General features: G+C 46.1%; 1 protein-coding gene across 2 annotated transcripts in view; it reads right to left on the bottom strand.

Annotated features, from left to right (window-relative positions):
* BCL2L2 (BCL2 like 2) overlaps positions 1-22,260 on the bottom strand; it is a 327,287-nt gene that overhangs the window by 196,146 nt on the left and 108,881 nt on the right. The window contains exon 3 of one of the 2 annotated variants that reach the window (XM_086923764.1): positions 1,473-1,567. The exons of the other annotated variant lie outside the window; for it this stretch is intronic. The gene's annotated coding sequence lies outside the window, so the exon portion shown is untranslated. The remainder of the gene's footprint in view (positions 1-1,472; positions 1,568-22,260) is intronic. 2 annotated transcript variants of the gene reach the window in all.

Below are 22,260 nucleotides of genomic sequence, written 5' to 3'. Positions count from 1 at the left end.
GGAAGGGACACCAGCTTCCCCTTGTGGCGTCGGGTGGAGGCGGAGTAGGCTCCCGTCCTCCCCCAGCACCTCTTCCGCTTCCGGGTCGTGGCACTGCAGGCCGCCAATGGCAGCGCGGCCCTGGGGGTGTGGACGCAGGAACAGCGCCTCACAGAAGATCCCCGGGCCAGCCGCAGTGATTCCAGCACAAAATGAGGGGTAGGCACCCTCGAAAATCAATATATAAAACAGGGTGGGCACCTGTTCTTGACGTAGGCAATGAAGAGAAAGCGCTCCCAAGCGCTAGGGGGTAAAGTAAATAGCAGCAAAGCGCTCCCAAGCGCTAGTGGAACAAATACAGCGCTCCCAAGCTCTAGTGGAACAAATACAGCGCTCCCAAGCACTGCTAGGAACAAAGTTGAAGGTCCAGGCAAAAAGGTCCTAAGGAAGGCAGGGGGGCAAAGTCTGGGCCCAGGGGCCAACTCACAGGGCCCTCCAGGCAGGGAGGCAGTCCTAGTGGCGGTCCTCCTGGCGCCCAGCAGCAGCAGCCCTCTCAAGTTAGGATCAGGCAAGAGAACATTTTGCAAGGGGACAGAGCCCCTTTTTATACACAGAAACCCTTTGTCTACAAGGGTGCAGGCAAGGGGCGAACCAGATACAACTGGTTCCTGAGCACTTTGTTTTTCTCAGCTCCTCTGCCTATTCACAGGATGGGTAGGGTCATCAGTCGCACCACAGGGGGCGGCGCCAGCATTGTGTGGGGAAAGCCCAACCCTAATCAGGTCTCAGGTGCTCCCTCACATGACTCATGCAGATCTCCCATTCACCACCGGGGCACACCAATCATGACTCATGGGGCCAGGCTCACCAGCCAGCCCCAGCCAACCACAAGCCAGACAGCCAATTCACATAATTTACACAGACAGGCCAACTTCTAGAAGTGGCACTTCCACACTAGACACAATCATGCTGCACACATCATTGCGTAGCATTTAAATCACACGAATACGCACACACCAAACTCGATCCTGCACTCCACACGCATCAGGAACTAACATAGACACATACATTCCCCATGCATTCATATGGGAGGGCAGGCCAATCTCACCACACGCACTCAGAGTGCGCACGCACTTTCCACTGGGAAATAGTGAAAGTGCGCAGAAGCCAAAAAAATAAATAGCACCATGTCGCAATTAAAAGCAAAAAGTTCAGGGGTGAACCTGCCAGAAGGGCAAATTCCAACAGTAATCTAAGGCATTATTTTCACAAGCTCCAAAAGCTTGCTGCAACTAATCATATTGAGCATAACTTGTTAATAACTTTCCTAAATTCAATGCCACAAACGGTAACTCTGCAAACTATGACACACATGATCACACGTTCTGAATTAGGAGGCATTAAGACGGTGCCCCTCACTCATAGTGTCCATGGCTACCATCACAGATCCAACCTTCTGAAACTGGGGTAGTGCATGCACTGGCACTGCTTACCTTTAGATGGTCAGGAGCATAGGAAGAATCCATCGGCTACAGGCTGACACATGCCTCTCAACACCATTTTATTCAGAAGGTCCCTTCAAGTAATTCTACATAAAAAAAGAAAACACTTTTCGAATCTGAACTTTTACTTTCTGAAGTTAAACATGGCAGAAACAAAGACTCCGTCTTCTGCACACTACCCTTATAACCCAAAACAAACACTATAAAATCACTTTAGGCACAGGGGCTGCTTTCCCTCTGAAGAGACTTGACAGCACCCATGCTGGCCAGGGAAATTGTCAAACACGAGGATGGTGACATATATGGTGATCTCATTTGGTCAACTTCCCAAAGATACGGCTTAGTTCTAGAACCACTGTGGGAAATTGGGTTCTTGGTTGAGGGGAGTGGGAGCCCTTCTCAAGCAACAGCCACAATCCTTGTCAAGTTGAAGCACAAGAAGTCACTAAATTAACTTGTGATTAACTATGTGGTAGCTTGGCACAAACAGGCTTATCTTAAGGACAATTTGTGAAGTATTTAAGAAGCTCACAAACCGCAATAAAGAGGAAGCCTAACACAAGAAAATCCCATACTTATTTCGAAAATTCGAGTAAAATGTTGTCTAAAATGACAAGCCAATCAGTAGGACATTTAGAAATGCATTTTCAAAGATCTAAGAAAGGCACAGCATTGGGTAAAAGTCACAAATTCAGGCTGATCGTTATCTGGCATAGGCGGGATATAGGGATTAGGTTAACCCTGCTGAAAAAGTTACCTTCTAAAGTACAAAGCAGATAGTTCAGTTTGCGCTGACAGAGACCACAAGGAGCAGGTTGGGCATTGGGTACAGTCATTGGGCATCCCAGATGGTTGTTGCTGCAGTTTCACATTGGCAGTCACCGCAGGCTGTGGCCCGAAGTGTAGATCTTGCTTTGCCGGTTGTCGCTGATGGTCCCTGTAGCGTGAAGAGTAGGGTTCACTACAGCTTCGCATTGGCAGTTAATGCGGGCAGCAAGATCTTGGCACAAATTCTTCCATTTGAGGTCACGAAGAGTCCAACATTTCTGTATTTCTTCATTTAGGAGAAGCTCAACTGATGCCACACCAATGAGCCAAGACCCTGGGAGGTACCTCTTGAGGGATCAGAAACTCACTCCATCAGGAGCCAGAAGGGCTCAGGCCGGTCTCCTATCAGGTCCAGGCAGTTCCAATGCAGCATGTTAATTGGTAGTTACAGGGAGGCCTCTGGAGCTTATTGTGTCCCTGTAGCCCAGAACGGTCAGTCAGTTGATCCTTGGACTCACCTCAGCCTGGGATGAAGGGTGCAGGTTCAGTCTTCCTTCTTACACAGAAGGGCAGTCCTTCTTCTGTAGCAACCACAGTTCCACGAGTGTACTGAAGAGTGGGTCTGGGTCCCCTTTTTAGGTCAAGCCTAAACAGAGCTTGCCCAGTAGGCGATCGGTAGTATTATTTTGTGGAGTGATGGAGTATTGGCTTGGGCACGAGCAGGGGCAGGGGCGCGCACATACTATCTGTTACTGTAGTTGTCCTGTAGTTGTCCTGAATAGACACACAAGGGCAGCAGTGCACTGTAGACACTCACATTTTTCCTATGTATTTCACAGTGCTAGTTCTTTTTTTATTTTTTTTTATTATTACTTTATACCCATACCCACAGATTACATTTACATGTCATGGCAAATTCATCGTCCCCCAAAAAAAAAAAATACAATCCAACTTTTTATAATACATTGACAAAATCTGCAAGACAAAGATAGGAGATAAATTCATAAAAGAAGAAAGAAAAAAGAAAACCAGCATGAGAGAGAATGAAGAAAAGAACAAAAAAGTATGTAAGAAGACAAAAAAAGGAAAAGGCAAAGAAAATAAGAAGGAACAAAAACATTCCCCTACTCTTCTGTTTAAATTCCTTATCCTAGTTCACCCTATCCATCCTGCAATTGAAGCTCAATTTTTTACCCAAGTTCTCGTTTCCTGCGACCTATATACCGAAGATTCAATATTGTATATAGCTAAAACCCTTAACTGCCAGTTTTAAGTGGGAGGGTCAGGGCTGATCCACTGAGAGGTAATACATAATGCACTATTGTCATAGTAATGAACACAAATCCTGTCTCAGGCCTTGATCTTATATGTCCCCCGTATTTTATTCTGTGCCCAGGATTACTAGATCTGGAGTTATTACTACCGGGATACCTAAAACCATACAGAAAAAATTCAATATTGTGTAAAAACTTCGCTAAATTAGGACATGAGTAAAACATGTGCATGGCGGCCGCAGCCTGTAGGCCCCATCTACTGCATTTACCTCCACGTGTCCCCTCCGATTCTGCAACCTTCGCAGGAGTGTAATATAGGTCGAAATGGGACATATAATGTTGAGTCCTAAGAATTCCTGTTAATAGCACCTGGCTAGATAATTCAAGTTAGTCATCTATGTATATCCCCTCCTTCCTAAACTTTCTCTCCAACTTAGTATTCTGACTACATAAAGCTTCTAGTAAGATTTGATCAATTTTTCCAATCCGAGACCTGTTACTTATTGTTTCCACCAGACATATTTTTCCAAAATTTATAGCTATTCCTTGGGTATTTTTCCACAAAAAGCTCAGAATCTGTAAATATTTGAAAAAGTCTCTTCTGCCTAACCCAAATTTCTCTTGTAAAAACGTAAATGCAGCTATTTGATCTCCCTCACATATATCCCCAAAACCCTCAATCCAGCGCTCCTCCATCTAAAAGTGGTTTGATTTTGAAAAATGAATGGCAAAATACCGCAGGCCGAAAATGGAGTATATGCATTTATATATGGCACCTTCAATCTGCGCTGAACTTTTCTCCAGATAGTTTTTTGCAGTAACTGGGTTCTAGATTCTTGACTAAGTACTAGATTGCTTCATTGCCCAGTGCTTTTCGCAGATTGTTGGTCTTACAGCCAAAGGAATTTCAGCTTTAGCTCAAACCACTAAAGTCCCCATATGCTGCAGCAAAGACACCCAATAATAAAAAAGGAAATTAGGTACGCCCCATCCCCCTCGTGATCTTGGGAGTGTCATCCATTTAGCCGCCCTTCTCGCTCTATGATATCCCCATAGGAACCTGGAACACACCCTTTCTACTGCTGCTAAACAAGACATTGAGAACTCCTGGGGGATAGTCCTAAACAGGTAAAAAAGTTTAGGGAAGACCAGCATTTTGATGACATTGCTCCGCCCATGTATAGATAGATGTAAATGATTTAACCTTCCCAGTGTCTTATTAACAGAGTCAGTCATAGGCACAATATTTAGCTCTGGTCTTCGTTCTACAATAGCTGAAATCTTAACCCCCAGGTACATTGCTTCCGGCATAATTGGGAGATCTGGAGGGCGCATGGTATTAGAGAGAACAATCTGAGTCTTGTCTATGTTTAACTTATACCCTGAAAGGATCCGAAACTGCTCCGCCAAAGCTTTCACTTCTGGGATAACCATCGTAATATCACTAGTAAGTATCGCGATATCGTCCGCGTACACCAGTGTCTTATACTCGATATCATTAACCTTCACTGACTTGATGTTCATATTCATCTCTAATTTATTTAACCCCTTGGACGCTCATGACGAGCTCAGCTTGTCATGAGGTACACCTCCATACACTCATGACGAGCTGAGCTCGTCATGAAACAATGGGAATCATAAAATAACAGTACAGGAGGAAAATAACACTAGCATCGATGGTGTTAAAAAAAGGATCAATGTAAAGTGTGAACCGCAGGGGAGAGCATGGACACCCCGGCCTTGTACCTCTAATTATACTAAATACTTTTGATTCCTGCCCTTATATACGAATCTTAGCTACAGGTGAAAGATAAAGTGTCTGTATTGCTTGTATAAATTCGAGACAGAACCCCTTCCAGTGCAAGACAGACCACAAGAACCGCCAGGAGAACCTGCCGAATGCTTTCTCTGCGTCCAACAAGGCCACCCCCAGAGGAGACTTCGTGACTTGAGCTCAATCAAGAAGAGCAATCACACGTCAAAAGTGGTCAGTCGTATCCCTACCTGGGATAAACCTATGCAGGCAAATAGAGACCAGAGGGGTGATTACCTTCCCTAATCTAGTAGCTATTATTTTTTAATAGATCTTGTTATCCAAATTGATGAGAGAGATAGACCTGTACCATGACAGGCTAAGTTCAGGTTTGCCTTTCTTTTTGAATACTACTATAGTATTCTTCAACCAAGAATCAGGACTTTGCCCACTTTGAACCAGCTGAAACAAAGATACCATATCTGGTTGAAGTGCTTGACGGAATGTTCTAAAAATTCCATAGAAATACTATATGGGCTCGCTGCGTTGCTAGCCGACAAAAAGATTATAGCACTTCCAGCCTCCTCCCAAGAAATTGGAGCTGCAAGAATCTTATTTTGTTCCCGAGTGACCTTCATTGTTTCGAGATCTACAAAGAACTCCTCTAGGATTACTTTCTCACCTACATCTACCTCCTCAGTATATGATTGCTGATAGAAATTCTGAAATACCGCTAAAACTTATGTTGGAGAATCCTGAATCTGGCCCAAATGATCTTTAATCCTACAGATACTATTCGCCACTTCTCTCTGCTGTAGGCGCTTCGCCAATACCCTTCCAGTATTTTACCCCAGTTCGTATGTTTCAGCGCTATACTGTATATACTTAAGAGCAAGCTCTTCCCCAAAAAGATTATGCACTCTGGAGTTCAGGACAGCTATTCGCTGATGGCTCTCTTCTATATCTTGTCCAGCCAATATTTTCTTCATAAATTTAATCTCGACACATTTGTTTGAATGCATCCCAGACTACAGTTTCAGGGTCTGTGTTCCTATTTATGCTAAAGAATTCCATGATCCACTTAGCCATATGCTCGCAATACGCCTGATCAAGCAGCAATTTCCTTTCAAAAGACCACATCCTATGGACTCTAGAAATGCTGCTTAGTGGCAACTCTACCACTAGCGGATTATGGTCTGAAATAATCCTAGGGGAGATCTCAATACTAACTTTCTCAGCAATTTGGTGTGATATAAAAAAAATCCAGATGGACTAATTTGATATGGGGGGCTGAATTGAAAGAAACCCTGGAACCCCTTGTCTATGCCTGAACCAGACATCAGCCAATCCATGTTTCCTGACTAAGCCTTGAAAGTCCTGACCTTCCTTCTTTGGAGAATTACAGAGAAGATACAAAATTGCTATCCATATGAATGTTAAAGTCTCCACAAATTATACTGATATCTCCATGGCCAGTTCGATATTTAAATGATGTAGAATCTCCGGATCGTCCAAATTTGATTCCTATACTGAACACATTGAGAATGGGGTTTCATTTATTACAAGTTCCAAAATCACCCATCGCCTCCATTTATCCTCCCTAATTCGTCTATAGGTTCCGATGGCTCTCTTTGCTAGAATAGCAACTCCCTTGTTGTGGTGCCTTGACGAGTATGTGCCAGTAAGTCAAAACCCAGATACCTCAAACAGCCAAGTTTAATCCACGGAATATGAGTTTCTCGCAAACATAGTAGATCTGAATAAATTGTATATCTTGCCTAATACATCTCTTTTTCCGGTCGTTCAAACCAAATATATTCAGAGGGAAAATACGGATTTTACCCCTTTTCCCCATCATACTTATAGAAAACAAATTCTTTACACAAACTAGTAAAGCAGTTCAAACAAAGCAGATATACTCCACACATCGTACCAAGAAATACTTTCATTTTTACAAAAATGGACATACCGTGACAATATATGAAAAACACCAACTGTGCAACCCCTCCTACCAGCCTTAACCCCACCACCACCCCACCCTCCCCCACTTATACCCCTATCTACCCTCCCCACTGTCCCACCCCCCTCCATGCTGCCCTTCTCAGGAGGCATAGGGACCGGCGGTCCCTGGTGATGAAGAGCTGTGCCATCCCCCCTCCTTTAGGATGTCCCTACCCCCACCTCCCCCACCAATGAACCACCGAGAGGTACAGATATACGAGGGAAAAAGAACCAAAAACAAAAAAGATCTTCAGAGCGAAAAACAAAAGACCTGATTCAAGTATTGATCAAGCACCAAATAGTCATCCCCTGAGCAGTCAAAGCAAAAGCGGATTACTTAAACCTCCTTGTTTAGGTCTCTAGCCTATATTGATTGCATATATTCTTTTGCTAAAATCTCAGAAAAGAAAAATTGTGTCTGTCCCTGAAGCACTACTTGGCAGGTTTGAGCAAGAAGACATGAGCCACCTTTGCCTAAAATAATGGGATGAAATGGCCCAGCTGCTAACTTTTCTGCACCGTCACCTAACAAAAATCGGGTGACACAAACAAATCACATCCCTTTCCCATTCTATCTCTGTCTGGTCTATCTAAATCATACAGTGTTTCTTTGGCCAGAAAATTATTCAAACAAATAAGAATGGCACATGGCCTTTCAATGCCTTGTCCACTTTTTTTGTTGATTAAAAGGAAACCGATGAGCTCTTTGCAGTTCAGTTTTCCAAACCCATTGCCGAAGTTCGAGAAATGCCTCCTCAAAGTTCAATCATAAACTGCTGAGCGTCACACCCCTCCCTGCCCTCAGGGATACCCAGAATCCATAAATTATTACTCCTTGATCGATTCTCAAGATCGGTTAGTTCCCATAGCGTGTCCTCTTTCAGGGACTCATTGATGGATTTTCCAGCAGCCAGCTTGTCCTCATGTGTGGATATTCTAGACTCTGCCTCACTGATCCTAAATGCAAAATCGGAGCAAGTCTTAGCAAAGCTGTGTATTGAGTTTTGTAGTTTTCGGCACGCTCCTTGAGTGTGTATACCGTCCAGCCGAGTCTCTTTACAAGGGGTCACAATAGACTGATAAATCGCAGATAATATATTTTCATCAGGGCTCCCTGGGTGTACCCTTGGAGTTTCAATTGCCGCCCCTTCAGCCACATCTTTGCTCCCATCCAGTTTGGGCGAGAAGGAATAATCCTATGTCATGGAGCCAATTGAATCCAGGATCTTATCTGGTGCGGCGACACCTTGTTCCCTTTGCTTGCGAACCGTTCCCGGGATGGGCGGAGATTTATCTCCTGTCTCTTCCTCTTCCCATCGCAAGCTACCGGCATCGCTTTCGTCTTCAGCCCAATCTTTTCCAAGACTCTCATCCCAGAGGAGTTAGAATGATCTGATATAGAAAAGAATGTATCTCCTGAATCACCCTCTTTTACAAAACGTTACCCTGAGAACTCCCCTTGAAATTCCTTTGCTTCCTTTTCCAGTCTATCAACTTTTATACTACAGTTGGCCCCATCCATCTGGCTCCTTGCAGTTTTTTCCAGACCACTATCTTGGAGGACTACGGTTCCCATAAGGCCATTTCCTTGTTGCTTAGCAGATATTCCATCCACAATACCCGGCACTCCAGCATCAGTAATCAAGATCTCTTGGTTATCTCCATGACCATTAATGTCAGTGGAGCGGGCTTTATGTTCACATACCCCCTTCCACGTTCTCCATACTCAATCCATTTATATCAACCCAGGAAGAGTAAACAGTAATTTGAATAAGCCTTTGAGTGAGACCTTCCAGTGGTATTGTAGTTGTCCCAGACGTGGCCAGCGTGGCTGCAGATTTGCCATCAGCCTTATTTCTCGCAGATCGATCAACTGCCTTCTTATTCCTCCCAGCTTGTGCCTTAAATAATGCGGGAACCATCTGGCGCCACTGACCTGAACCACCTCCCCTGCCTGCTCGGTCCCCAGTTCCAGCGGTTCCCACAACTCCAATATGCACACCCATGAGAGACCGGCGTGCGCCATCATCCACCGCCGCACCATCCAGAGCATATTTCCCGTGGCTCCCAGCACTCCCGGTGCTTACGGAGGGGCCCATGGGCCTTGTGCCTCTAAGAGACAGCTTGGGTGGGATCGCAGTAATTGGACAAGAAATGGCAGCAACAGCCGCCGCAGTAAAAAGAGAGCCAGAACAAGCCAATCTTGCAGGTAAAGGTAGTCCACGGACCCAGAGCCACGAACGTCAGACCATGTCAGGAAAAGGCGGCTTCTTGTTTTCACGTTCCCTACTTGTTTCATTGCATTCCTTCAGTCAGGTACAGGTGGGGGGTCAGCCAGGAGAGGGTTGTAGAGCCAGCTTACTCGGCCAGACAGTGCGGCCACCATCTTGCCTCACTGTGCAAGTTCGGAGGTGATTGTGCTTTAAAGCATCATGTTTCATGCATATGTTTCATGCATAAAATCGAAGTTATCATTCTGTATTACAAACGTGCTACATCATTTTGAGCGTTTTAATACAAGTGTTTTTCAAAGGCTGGTGGATCGTTGGGGTTTCATGCAGTGCATTGTAGATTTACGGTGCAATGATGTATCATCCACCCGTCAATGCCAAGCACATTAAATGTCCTTCTACAAGAAGATCATGCGGTGCCATCTGTCGCAGCTAGACTATCACAGACACACACACGTAAATAAGACATGCAAGGAAGCGCACTTTAAGTGTTTAAGTTAATGCACATCCGATAGATATCCAGGTGTATCGTCATCAGGCAAAATGTCCTAAAATTTAGTTTACTAGTATTTAATAACTTAGTGGACAAGTGAATCCACTGGGATAGTGTACTGCATACATCTTGAATGTTGTCCTAGTACACTGAACAATGATATCTGGTAATGTCATACTACAATGCATTGTATAGGCCCTCAAAGCTAGCTCTGTTGGTACAGTGCACTGCAAAGTCAGTGCTCGTCCCCCGGTCTAGTCTACTGCACAAATCTGCAATGTAGTGCACAGATCTGCGGTGCACTATAAAGTGTGCCAATGCACCCCTAGTAATGTGTGCTGCTTATCATTTCAGTACTTCTGTAGAACAGTGCACTGCATAAAGCAGCATTTTTCTCGTTTCTACTGTGCACCGTGTAGATCTTTAACACTGTGCTAGAAGATTACATGCATAGATCTTGAATGCTCTGGTAGTGGAGTGCACTGCATTGAACTTAATTGTCGGGATAGTACAAAGCACTGTATAGCTCGTCAGTGCTGTGCTTGAACAGTGCACAGCATAGAGCTTGAAAACGTAGCTAGAACAGAGCACTGATTGTACATTTAATGCTGTGCTAGAGCTGCAGCTGGCATGTCACTTGAAGACACATTTTCTGCTAACATATGGAGACACAGACATTTGCAAAATATAGATGTATGACCTCTTAAGTCTAAAGCAGCAGTGGCTTACTTCACTCAATTTATGGCTGGCACATTTCGGTGGCGACATCATTTATTCGTCTTTCACCTTTTGCCACTCATGCTTGCAAATATGTTTTCTTTTTATATCATTGCATCAGCTTATCAAAGCCTCATCTGTAGGATTTGCCAATGCTTGTTCAAAATTGAAATGTACTGGCCAACCTAGGAAGTAGAGAAATCTGAATTGGAGCCACAAATTACATTACATTTTTTTCCCTCTCATTCCCTGCGACTATCAGTTTTTCCCTCAGTTTTTCTCCCTTGCTCTGTGCTAAGACCTGTATGTTAAGTAGTCCACCCCCTGCTCCCATTATGTGTTAGCAAGTGAGTAAAACCAGGCCCCCCTTACCCCCCAGCAACAAGGATATTTCTACTTCAGAGAGAGAACAGAGGGTGCTCTGAAACAGCAGTAATCTGCTGTTTAAGCTGTGTGCATTAGATTGTGCACTTCGTCTTTTGGCCTGGAGAGGGAGTAAAGTTTTATACAAACAATATTGTTAGAGGACACGTTTGTGGGGCCCTTACCTGCAGAAGTCGAAAGTGTGGATTGAACCTGTCTGTCTCCTAGGAGATTCAGAATAGAGTAGCAGCTCCCCAGCCCTAGCCCCAGGCCAGCAAACCTAGGCCTGCTGACTGGCACTTCTGCTCCCAGACAACCATGAGCCCTCCTTTCATACCTGCCCAGGCCGCTTAAGGCTTTGCTGGATGCACCCCAAAACATTATCTGAACAGTGCACAGCGTAGAGCTTGAAAACGTTGCTAGAACAGTGCACTGATTATACATTTAATGCTGTGCTAGAGCTGCAGCTGGCATGTCACTTGAAGACACATGTTCTGCTAACATATGAAGACACAGACATTTGCAAAATGTAGATGTATGACCTCTTAAGCCTAAAGCAGCAGTGGCTTATTTCACTCTATTTATGGCTGGTACATTTCGGTTGCGGCATCATTTTTTTGCCATTTACCTTTTGCCATTCATGGTAGCAAATAATTATTTTTTTTTTTAAATGATTGCATCAGCTTATCAAAGCCACATCTGTAGGATTTATCAATGCTTGTTCAAAACTGAAATGTGCTGGCCAACCTAGAAAGTAGACAAATCTGAATTGGAGCCACAAATTACATTACATTTTTCCCTCTCATTCCCCGTGACTATCAGTTTTTCCCTCCTTTTTTTAGGTCTCGTACAGGGCAGCACATGCGCTGCCTCTACGAGGCATCTTGTAATTTGTATGTTGAGAAACTTGCCGGTAGTTTCTCCTGCCCCTTGCTATTTGTTAACTCTTGATTTATTTTGTTAGCGGGCTTTTGGTTGTCTTGTGAGTCGATGCGTCAATTCCGTTTTGCTTCCCTCTTGCAGGAAGCAGCACCGACCAACTACAGTTTCGTTCCACTGCTCGGCTTTATCTATTGATGTAGGGACTACTTCCTTGTTTATTTTTTTCATCCGCCGCTCACCGCCAGATGCTGTGCTAACAGTAGACCAACTGCACTGGGCTAGCTATAAATAACTTTGGTTCTTCAACCCTGCCTCCTCCGTGGCCTAGCCGAACCTGTATTGGTGTTCATTTAAAAAAATAAAATGACGTGCCAAGGGTGTTATTTACGTTTCTTTTCGCCAATTATATTACATCGCTTTGCAAGCAAACCCCTTACTGCTACAGAATAAATACCGCTGCGGTTGCTATCCCGGACTGCCGCTGCTCCCGGTTCATCCCAAACACCCTCGCACTCTCGCTGCCCCTCCAGCCCAGACAATGGGAGCAATAGTGATTAGACTGACCCGCAAACGTGTCTGCTCCATCCGTTTGTGTACTGCCTCTTCTCCCTGTATGCAGCTTATAGCGTCTTTAAGCCCAAAGGCAGAGGAAAGGTATGAAGACTCTTTCCAGTGTCGCAAAACAGAAGTCATATAAACACCCAGAGAAATATTTACAAAATGCCCGCTTTTAATCTGAAAATTTAAATTTCCTCGGGGCACACCACTGTTTTTTTACCTAACGCGTTCTGTGCGCTGCCTTCCCCCTGACACCACCTCCCGTGGCACTTTTCATCTTTAATTATGGCAACTCACGCTGCGACCTCCCCGTCACCATCTCCCACTGCATGACAATCTTTATCTTTAAGTAGGTCAGCCTGTGTGGTGCTCTCCCTCCACCACCACTTCCCATGGAAGGCCAGTGCACTGGGCCGGATATCAATAACTTAGGTTCTTCATCCCCCCCTCCTCCGTGGCTTAGCTGAACCTGCTTTAGCGTTCATTAAAAAAAAAAAAAAAAGGGACGCGCCAAGGGTGTATTATTGACGTATTATTTATTTTCGCCAATTCAACTCCTTACTGCCGCAGAATAAGTACCACTGCAGTTGCTATCCCGGACTGCTGCTGCTGGATTAAGCCTTGCACATTTCGATTTTTCATTTGTAGTGTTTTTGTGTAAGCTGCAGGATGTTAGCAGCTCCTTGGATGAACGTGCTTTATTTTCCAATTTGGTTTTAGTTCCATGTCTGAAACTGCTTTTATTTTCGGTTTGGGGAAAAAAGGGTTTGTTCTGTTGCGAACTGACTATTGTTTTTTAATGTGTAGTGTTCTTGAATTTATTGAAGCTGTTTGATGTTTTTGCAACTCCTCGGATGAAAAGGCTTTCTTTTCTGTACAAAACGGATCGTGTTTTAGGTCTCGCCTGTCGATGCGCATGCGCATCGAGCAAGGCGAGAGTATTGCGAGTTATCCACTCTTTATCTACACTGCAAGGAATCGTGGCGATTCCTTGCAGTGCCCGTGACTTTTAAGGTCAATGCGCATGCGCATTAAGCTTATGCGCATGCGCATTGACCTTAAAAGTCACGGGCGCGTGCATGTCCGTCTTTGTTTACCCGCTCCGCCCCCTCCCGCCGTGTCGCCTTGCCTACTCTCTTCCACAGCGTCCCCCAGCTCCGCCCCCTCAATACTTGATTGCACGGCCGCTAGGCCGTGCCTCCCCTACTCTCCTCCCCCCTCCTCCTCTCCTCCCCTGCCTGCCTGCCGTGTCGCACCTCTCCCCTCTCCGCCCACTCCCCCGTTCCGCCCCCTCCCCTTCCCGCCGTGTCGCATTTCTCCTCCCCCCTCCCCTCTCTTCCCTCCGGCTTGTCTTCAGTACTTGCGAAGGCATAACAAACTGTGGGGCTTTGTTGCCCTCATTGCATTGGTATTGAAAGAACAGGCTTCAGATGGCCCTAAGCAAGGCTTATACATGAAGCAAAGAAGAGCGGATTTAGCCATACTGATAAAGAATCATATTTCATTACCTTTGAAGAAAACTTGGTCTGATCAAGGATGGGTTGGCGTTACAGCTCTTATCTACGATGAACCCGTAACACTGATCAATATCTACGCCCCAGGTTGCTGGCGGCAGTGCAGCAGGCCCTTCTGATGGTTGGGGACAACTGGAACAGTCCCTCCTTGCTGCTGCCATGTGTCCTTTTGGCCACGCGCACCGGGATTCGATCTTTTTTCCGGCGGCGTGACACTCTTTTCCTCATTAGATGGGATGCACTTTTTTTCCCCTCATTCTGCTTTGGCAAAGGCAGCTGCGTGTTTATTTTCCCATCGAGCTTTAACTTCAAGTGAAAGCTCGATGGGAAAATAAAAATGTGGCTGCCTTTGCGGTATCGCGCTTGTTATGCTTTGACGGTGCTTCCCACGGAGGAACGTTGCTTAAAGCCCTCTTTGCAAGTGACCTTCGTGTAGTGTGCGCTCCACTTTCCGTTGGCGTGCGTGTGACGCAACACGCCTCAGCGGATTAGTGCGCGAGAGTGCCCGGAGCGGTAGCGCTGTATGCACACTCGGCGCTGTTTCTGCGTACAGTAATTATGAATAAATAACTGGCTTGCAAACCTACAAACCTGGGTCCTGGTCCTCATTTGGTGGAAGTAAGCAACATTACACTTAGTTACTTACTGCTACTCACTCACTAAGAAGCTCCGGGATAATGTGTGCGGCCGCAGCCTAGTGGCCAAAGGCTGGTCTCATGAAACACTCCCTCCATCCCCCATTCCCCACCTTTCTTCTGACGCAGGAAAAATGTCAATTGAGTTGGAATCTGACAACATGGAGGCTGCAGGAGATTTAAAGGCGCCACCTCCCTCCTGCTTCCAGGCTGACAGCGAATCCTGCACCCTTGGCCGATGGGGTGGGTGTGTTGAGCACGCACATTGCTCCCCGTTTGTAAATAGTGGTTTGTTTCCCCACCACCCCTTTCCAAAATGGCCTGGGTGCCTGCACACTCTTCTGACATGTGAGATTTCCATTTGCACGTATGGGACCATATGACCTGTGTTTTTATAGGGTGCTGTCTCAGTTCTCAACCACTCACTCACCCTCACCCTCACTCACCCTCAACCCCTCACCTACCCTCACCCTCACTCACCCTCAACCCCTCACCCTCACCCTCACTCACCCTCAACACCTCACCCTCACTCACCCTCAACACCTCACCCTCACTCACCCTCAACCCCTCACCCTCACTCACCCTCAACCCCTCACCCTCAACCCCTCACTCACCCTCACTCTCACTCATCCTCACTCACCCTCAACCCCTCACCCTCACTCACCCTCACTCACCCTCAACCCCTCACCCTCACTCACCCTCACCCTCAACCCCTCACCCTCACTCACCCTCAACGCCTCACCCTCAATCACCCTCAACCCCTCACCCTCACCCACCTTCACTCACCCTCACCCTCACTCACCCTCACTCACACTCACCCTCACTCACCCTCACCCACCCTCAACCCCTCATCCTCACTCACCCTCAACCCCTCATCCTCACTCACCCTCAACCCCTCACCCTCACTCACCCTCAACCCCTCACCCTCACTCACCCCCATCACCCTCAACCCCTCACCCTCAACCCCTCACCCTCACTCACCCTCACCCTCACTCACCCTCACCCTCACTCACCCTCACTCACCCTCACTCACCCACCCTCACTCACCCACACTCACCCTCACTCACCCTCACTCACCCACCCTCACTCACCCTCACTCACCTTCACCCTCACTCACCCTCAACCCCTCACCCTCACTCACCCCCACTCACCCTCAACCCCTCACCCTCAACCCCTCACCCTCCCTCACCCTCATTCACCCTCAACCCCTCACCCTCACTCACCCTCAACCCCTCACCCTCAATCCCTCACCCTCACCCACACTCACCCACACTCACCCACCCTCACTCACACTCACCCTCACTCACACTCACCCACCCTCACTCACCCTCACCCTCACTCACCCTCACCCTCACTCACCCTCAACCCCTCACCCTCACCCACCCTCAACCCCTCACCCACCCTCAACCCCTCACCCTCACTCACCCTCAACCCCTCACCCTCAACCCCTCACTCACCCTCACTCACCCTCACCCTCAACCCCTCAGCCTCACCCTCACTCACCCTCAACCCCTCACCCTCACTCACCCTCACTCACCCTCAACCTCATGCTAAAGATTTACAAAAAAAACCATAAACAATTCTAAAAGCACTAACTCTAATGCTGCGAGACCTATTGCATTTCTAATGCTTGTTTCTCTTGCGAACAAATTGTTTTGTAATTGTGTATTTCACCATGGAAGGTGCCGGGGAGGTGCTGCAAAGGCCTAGTGACTCTAGGCTCTAGGGCACTGCATGCTAGGTTGCACAGCTGCCATGCGTGTGCCTCAAATGCTTATCTCCTCTGGAGGGGTGACAATCAGCTGCAAAAGAAAGTTTCCCAATTACGTTATTCAAAATAAATGCAATAAACTACCTACCCCTCGCTACCCTCTGTTCCACTGTAAATGTATCAGCTACAACAGCCTAAAAGAGGCTTATAGTCGTACGCCTACAGGCAGGGCTCGAGTCAGGGTACCACGCGGGTGGGCGGTGCCCCCCCACTTATTTTACCAGGAGCTCGATAACTGGAGCAAATGGAGCCACACATTCACTCTTTAGCCTCTCTGAGGCGAGAACGGAGCCCATTCAGAACGCTGCTCACGTGCTGGCTTCTCTGATGCAATCGCATATAAGGGGCGATTAGGGAGGCAATGAAAAGCCACCTTTCGTGACGTCACTTCCTGTCGTGTGGTCAGCAACCCCCCACTTCTTTTTTTAGGACTTGGGCCCTGCCTACAGGAACCAAAGAAAGACAGGCTAGCCAAAGCTTGCAACCATCTTACCATAACGATAATTCAAGGACGACAACAGTCTAAGGGCCAGATGTAGGTCGCCAATTACCGGTCGGTAACGGCCGAATTCGGCCGTTACCGACCGGTAATTGGTTTTCGAGATGTAGGGGCCAATATGTTACAGATTCGGTAAATTTACTGAAATGGTAAATTTACCGAATCTGTAAAATACCGAATCGGTAATTTTACCGATTCGGTAAAACCCAGATGTAGGTAGCACTGTTTAGAGTGCTACAGGCCTTCAGAATTCGGTATTTTACCACCCAATCCAATTGGGTGGTAAAATACCGAATCCAGGTGTGCATGCACATGTGTGCATGCACACCTAGCCATGTGACAGACAGGCATGCCCTTAGGGCATGTCTCTGTGCCACATGGCACACATGCCTGTATTTGGGGTGCTAGAGGGTGTCAAAGTGACACCCCCTGCACCCTTGCTGAAATCGGTATTTACCGAATCTGTAAATACCGATTCGGTATTGCCAATTGATTCCTATGGGCTTCAAGGCCCATAGGAATCAATGGGCAATACCGAATCGGTATTTACAGAATCGGTAAATACCGAATCTTAACGATTCGGTATTTACCGACTCAGAAATACCTACATCTCCCACCCTCTATTTTACCACTTCTTAAATACCGAATCGGTATGATTCGGTATTTAGGAAGAGGTAAAATAAAATTACCTACATCTGGTCCTACATGTTTGCCCAGAATATTATCCAAAACAAGGCTTGCACCACACTTCTTTGTTGTCTTTGCACTAATTTAGGTCGTACTCCTACCGTAACCAAAGAAAGACAGACCAACCAAAGCTTGAGGCCATAACGATATTTCAAGGACCACACTGTCTAGATAGTCAAGAATATTATCCAAAACGAGGCTTGCACTGCACTTCTTTGTTGCCTTTACGCAAACCACCTCTATAGTGTCTCTTTCATGACTTTGCGCAATTAAGGATGTGCGAAGTTTTTGAGTTCATGATCACATGCTAAATGTAGAAACTTTCCCGGATAATTCCATTCTTCCGGATCTTTTTTTGCTTATAAGTCATTATATGTAAACAGGGATTCGGAAACAGCGTTTTTGAGCAGTTTTGTAGGTAGACTTTCATCTGTGCATCAACTTTCTGTTCACATTCTGTAGATGGAAAAGTTTAGATAATGAAGCCTGCTACAACCCAACCTATTTACCCTCGTAGCGCAAACACCAACTGTCTCCCCAGCTGCCGTGGCATTTGCATTTTAGAAAATGTAATCTCATTTCTTTTGCTCCTAATGGTGGCATGTTGAATGGCTGATGCTTTGTATAATGCAACCTGGGTGTTAAACTGCTATGACTGTCCACCACTTTGCACAACACCATGAACCAATATGCTCAACTTAGCAGTGCACCGGAATTTTAGTGCCTGAGTGCCGCAAGCAAAATGTCATTTTGCCAAACACTCGCTCCCCAATTGTAGAAGAAAAGTAATTCAGCAGGCCTTTAGCTGTTATTCAACAATATTTTGCTAACAAAATCCTGCTTGCCAGTAATTCATCCAAGGAACTCTTCAAAATAGTCACATCACTTTCCGCCCCGCCCCCTTCTCCCATTGCTCACAGTCAGGACCTATGTGATAAGATCGCAGATTTCTTTTTTAAAAAGGTTGATAATATCTTTGCATCCTTTACACACCCCAACAGCATATCTACTCCCTTAGACATCTTCCTTCCGACTTCGGACTTTAACCCCCCAGTTGCCAACTCTCAGCAGCTCTCGCACTTTGCTTCCCTTACAACTGCAGAAACTATTATTAAATTAATCTCTACTTTGAGATCTGGTCTCCCCTAGACCCCTGTCCCATTTCCTTCATTAAACTGGCCCCGGAACCCATTGCCCACGTTCTTACTACCATCTTTAACAACTTCCTGCAGATGGGTGTCTTTCCTATATCCTGGAAAAAAGGCATCTATCGTCCCTCTTCTTAAGAAACCCTCACTTGATCCGAATGACCCTAACAACTTCCGTCCAATAGCGAGACTTCCGCTTCCAGCCAAGATCCTAGAGAAGGTTTTAAACACTCAGCTGAGCTCATTCCTGGTCAATAACAACCTGCTAGATCCCACTCAATGTGGCTTCCGGAGCTCTCACAGCACGGAAACAGCCCTCATTAAGTCCACGGAAGAAATAAAAATCACCCAGGATCAAGGAGGGCATGCGGCTTGATCATGCCTGATCTCTCTGCAGCCTTCGACACCGTCCACCACTCCCTACTGATCACAAGGTTGCATAAAATAGGTGTCGAAGGCACAGCCTTTAAGCTGTTAGCGTCTTTCCTCTCTGAGAGAGTCAACTCTGTCGCTCTAGGTAACTTTGAATCAAAGTCTTTTCGCCTTCCCTGTGGAGTTCTTCAGGGTTCCTCTATTAGTCCAACCATATTCAACGTTTATGTTCCTAGCCTGGCCCCCTCATTGAATCCTTTGGGTTTAACCTGACATCTTATGCGGATGACACGCAAATTGTCATCTCGCTGGCCCCTCAGGACTCCAAAACTGCACATACCCCTTTCAGGGAATGAATCACGGCCGTTGGCTCCTGGATGAGCCAAAACAGTCTAAAACTTAACACAAACAAGACTGAAGTCATCCTGTTTGGCAAAAACCCTGTGTTTTGGAACCCAGCGTGGTGGCCAGATAACACGACTTCTCTCCCCATTCCTACCACCAAGGTTAAAAACCTGGGAGTACTTATAGACAGCAAACTGACGTTCAAGGACCAGGTGAACGCGGTGGTTTCTTCGGCCTCCTACACCTTAAGATCCTGTAAAAAAAATGCTGGCATATCTCCCCAAACCTTGCAGGCTAACTGTGATTACCTCCCTTGTCATGGCCAAGTTGGACTATTGTAATGGGCTGTACCTCAATATGCAGGAAGGACCCCTCAGGAAGCTACAGCTGCTTCAGAACGCATCGGCTAGACTTCTCACGGGCACACCAAAATTCTCTCCCATTTCGGAGAAAATCAGAGAGCTACATTGGCTTCCCATCAGAAAAAGGATCCACTTCAAAGCTTTATGCTTGGTGCATAAATCATTGCACAAATCCGTTCCTCTCTTTCTTCAAAACAACATTAACTGGTATATTCCATCCCGATTGCTACAATTCTCAGACGCCAAAATGGCTTTCGTCCCCTTTACCAGGAAAGCTACATGGGGTGACAAACGTTTTACTGTCTCGGCCACCAGACTCTGTAATAATCTCCCCATTGGGCTCAGATCTACTCCGGACCACCTCAAATTCAGGAAGGCTCTGAAAAGCTTGCTTTTCAGTCAATAATCCATCAATCAACATCCTAACTTCTCAACTCAGGTTCCACACATCGATAGCGCCAGGACACCTTTGGGTAACAGTAGCGCTCTATAAATCTATAGAACATAACATAACATAACATTCAGTGTCACTATTGGTTTTAAGTACTGGCCTGAACTTAAGTGTTTATGTGTCTATGGCCTGTCCTCCGCTTCTTTCTTTCTCACACAATCTTTCTATTCCTCTGTCTGGAGTTCATTCACCACTTTGTGCACAAGCTACCGATCCCTCTCTATCTTCCTATCTATTCTGTGCAGCTCTCACCCCTATCTATTCACAATGCCACACAATTCCACCATACAAATACACTACACACCACCCAATTCCACCCCACCCAATTCCACAACTAAAAATTCCAATTCAACCCACATATTTCCACTCCAAACCACATGCATCCAAACCAAGACACTTGGGTAAAAGACATTGTCATTTACAAAGACAATAGCTCTAACTCTTGCAAATGCGAGACCGATTGCAATGCAAATGCTTGTCTCCCTTGCTTTGTGCTAAGACCTGTATGTTAAGTAGTCCACCCCTTCTCCCATTATGTGTTAGCAAGTGAGTAAAACCAGGGCCCCCTTAACCCTCCAGCAACAAGGATATTTCTACATCAGTGAGAAAACAGAGGATGCTCTGAAACAGCAGTAATCTGCTGTTTAAGTTGTGTTTATTAGACTGTGCACTTCGTTTTTTGGCCAGGAGAGGGAGTAAAGTTTTATACAAACAGGACAAGTTTGTTGGGCCCTTACCTGCAGAAGTCGAAAGTGTGGATTGAGCCTGTCTGTCTCCTAGGAGATTCAGAATAGAGTAGCAGCTCCCCAGCCCTAGCCCCAGGCCAGCAAACCTAGGCCTGCTGACTGGCTCTTCAGCTCCCAGACAACCATTAGCCCTCCTCTCCTACCTGCCCAGGCCGCTAAAGGCTTTGCTGGATGCACCCCAAAACATTGCCCACCTTTTTGATGAGTTTCAGTCTACCTGTGCCCCAGATTGCAGTGAAGCAGTAGAGTCCAGGAAGTGGTAGGGAGGCAGACTAGTGCTGTCCCTTTCCTAACAATTTTAAAGATGAGTTTCCCTACCTGTGACTGCATCATTTTGTTTTTATTTTCTGTAACTGTCTTTGCCTGTGGTTGTTACAATTTAAAATTGTAGTTTTAACCTGCCTGTGATTGCATACTTTACCACCTGTTTTGTGTTTAAACTTGTGGTTCTTCCTTGCCTGTGACTGTCTCTATTTAACCTGTTGAACTGTGGGATTTGCAGTCCTAACTGTAGTTTTTTCCCTCCTTCTCCGTGACTATCAGTTTTTCCCTCTGTTTTTCTCCCTTGCTCTGTACTTAGACCTGTATGTTAAGCAGTCCAGTCCCAGCTCCTATTTTCTGCTAGCAAGTGAGTACAATCAGCCCCCACTTCCCCTCCCCCCCAGCAACAAGGATATTTCTACATCAGAGAGAGAACAGAGGGTGCCCTGAGACAGCAGTAATCTGCAATTTAAGTTGTGTTTAATAGAGACTGTGAACTTCGTTTTTTGGCCAGGAAGGGAGTAAAGTTTCATAAAAACAATATAAGCCCTGACCAGCAGAAGTACAAAGTGCGGATTGAGCCTGTCTGTCTCCTAGGAGATTCAGAATAGAGTAGCAGCTCCCCAGCCCCAACCCTAGCCCCAGGCCAGCAAACCTAGGCCTACTGACTGGTTCTTCAGCTCCCAGACAACCATGAGCCCTCTTCTCACACTTGCCCAGGCCATTTAAAGCATAGCTGGGTGCACCCCAAAACATTACCCGCCATTTTGATGATTTGCATTCTACCTGTGCCCCAGATTGCAGTGATGCAGCAGAGTCCAGGAAGTAGTAGGGAGGCAGACTAGTGCTGTCTCTTTCCTAACAATTTAAAAGATGATTTACCCTACCTGTGACTGCATCATTTTATTTTTATTTTCTGTAACTGTCTTTGCCTGTGGTTGTTACAAT

This window comes from Lissotriton vulgaris, chromosome 5 (assembly GCF_964263255.1).
Source record: "Lissotriton vulgaris chromosome 5, aLisVul1.2, whole genome shotgun sequence".
Classification (NCBI taxonomy): Eukaryota; Metazoa; Chordata; class Amphibia; order Caudata; family Salamandridae; genus Lissotriton; species Lissotriton vulgaris.
This window is presented reverse-complemented; position numbering and strand designations above follow the sequence as displayed.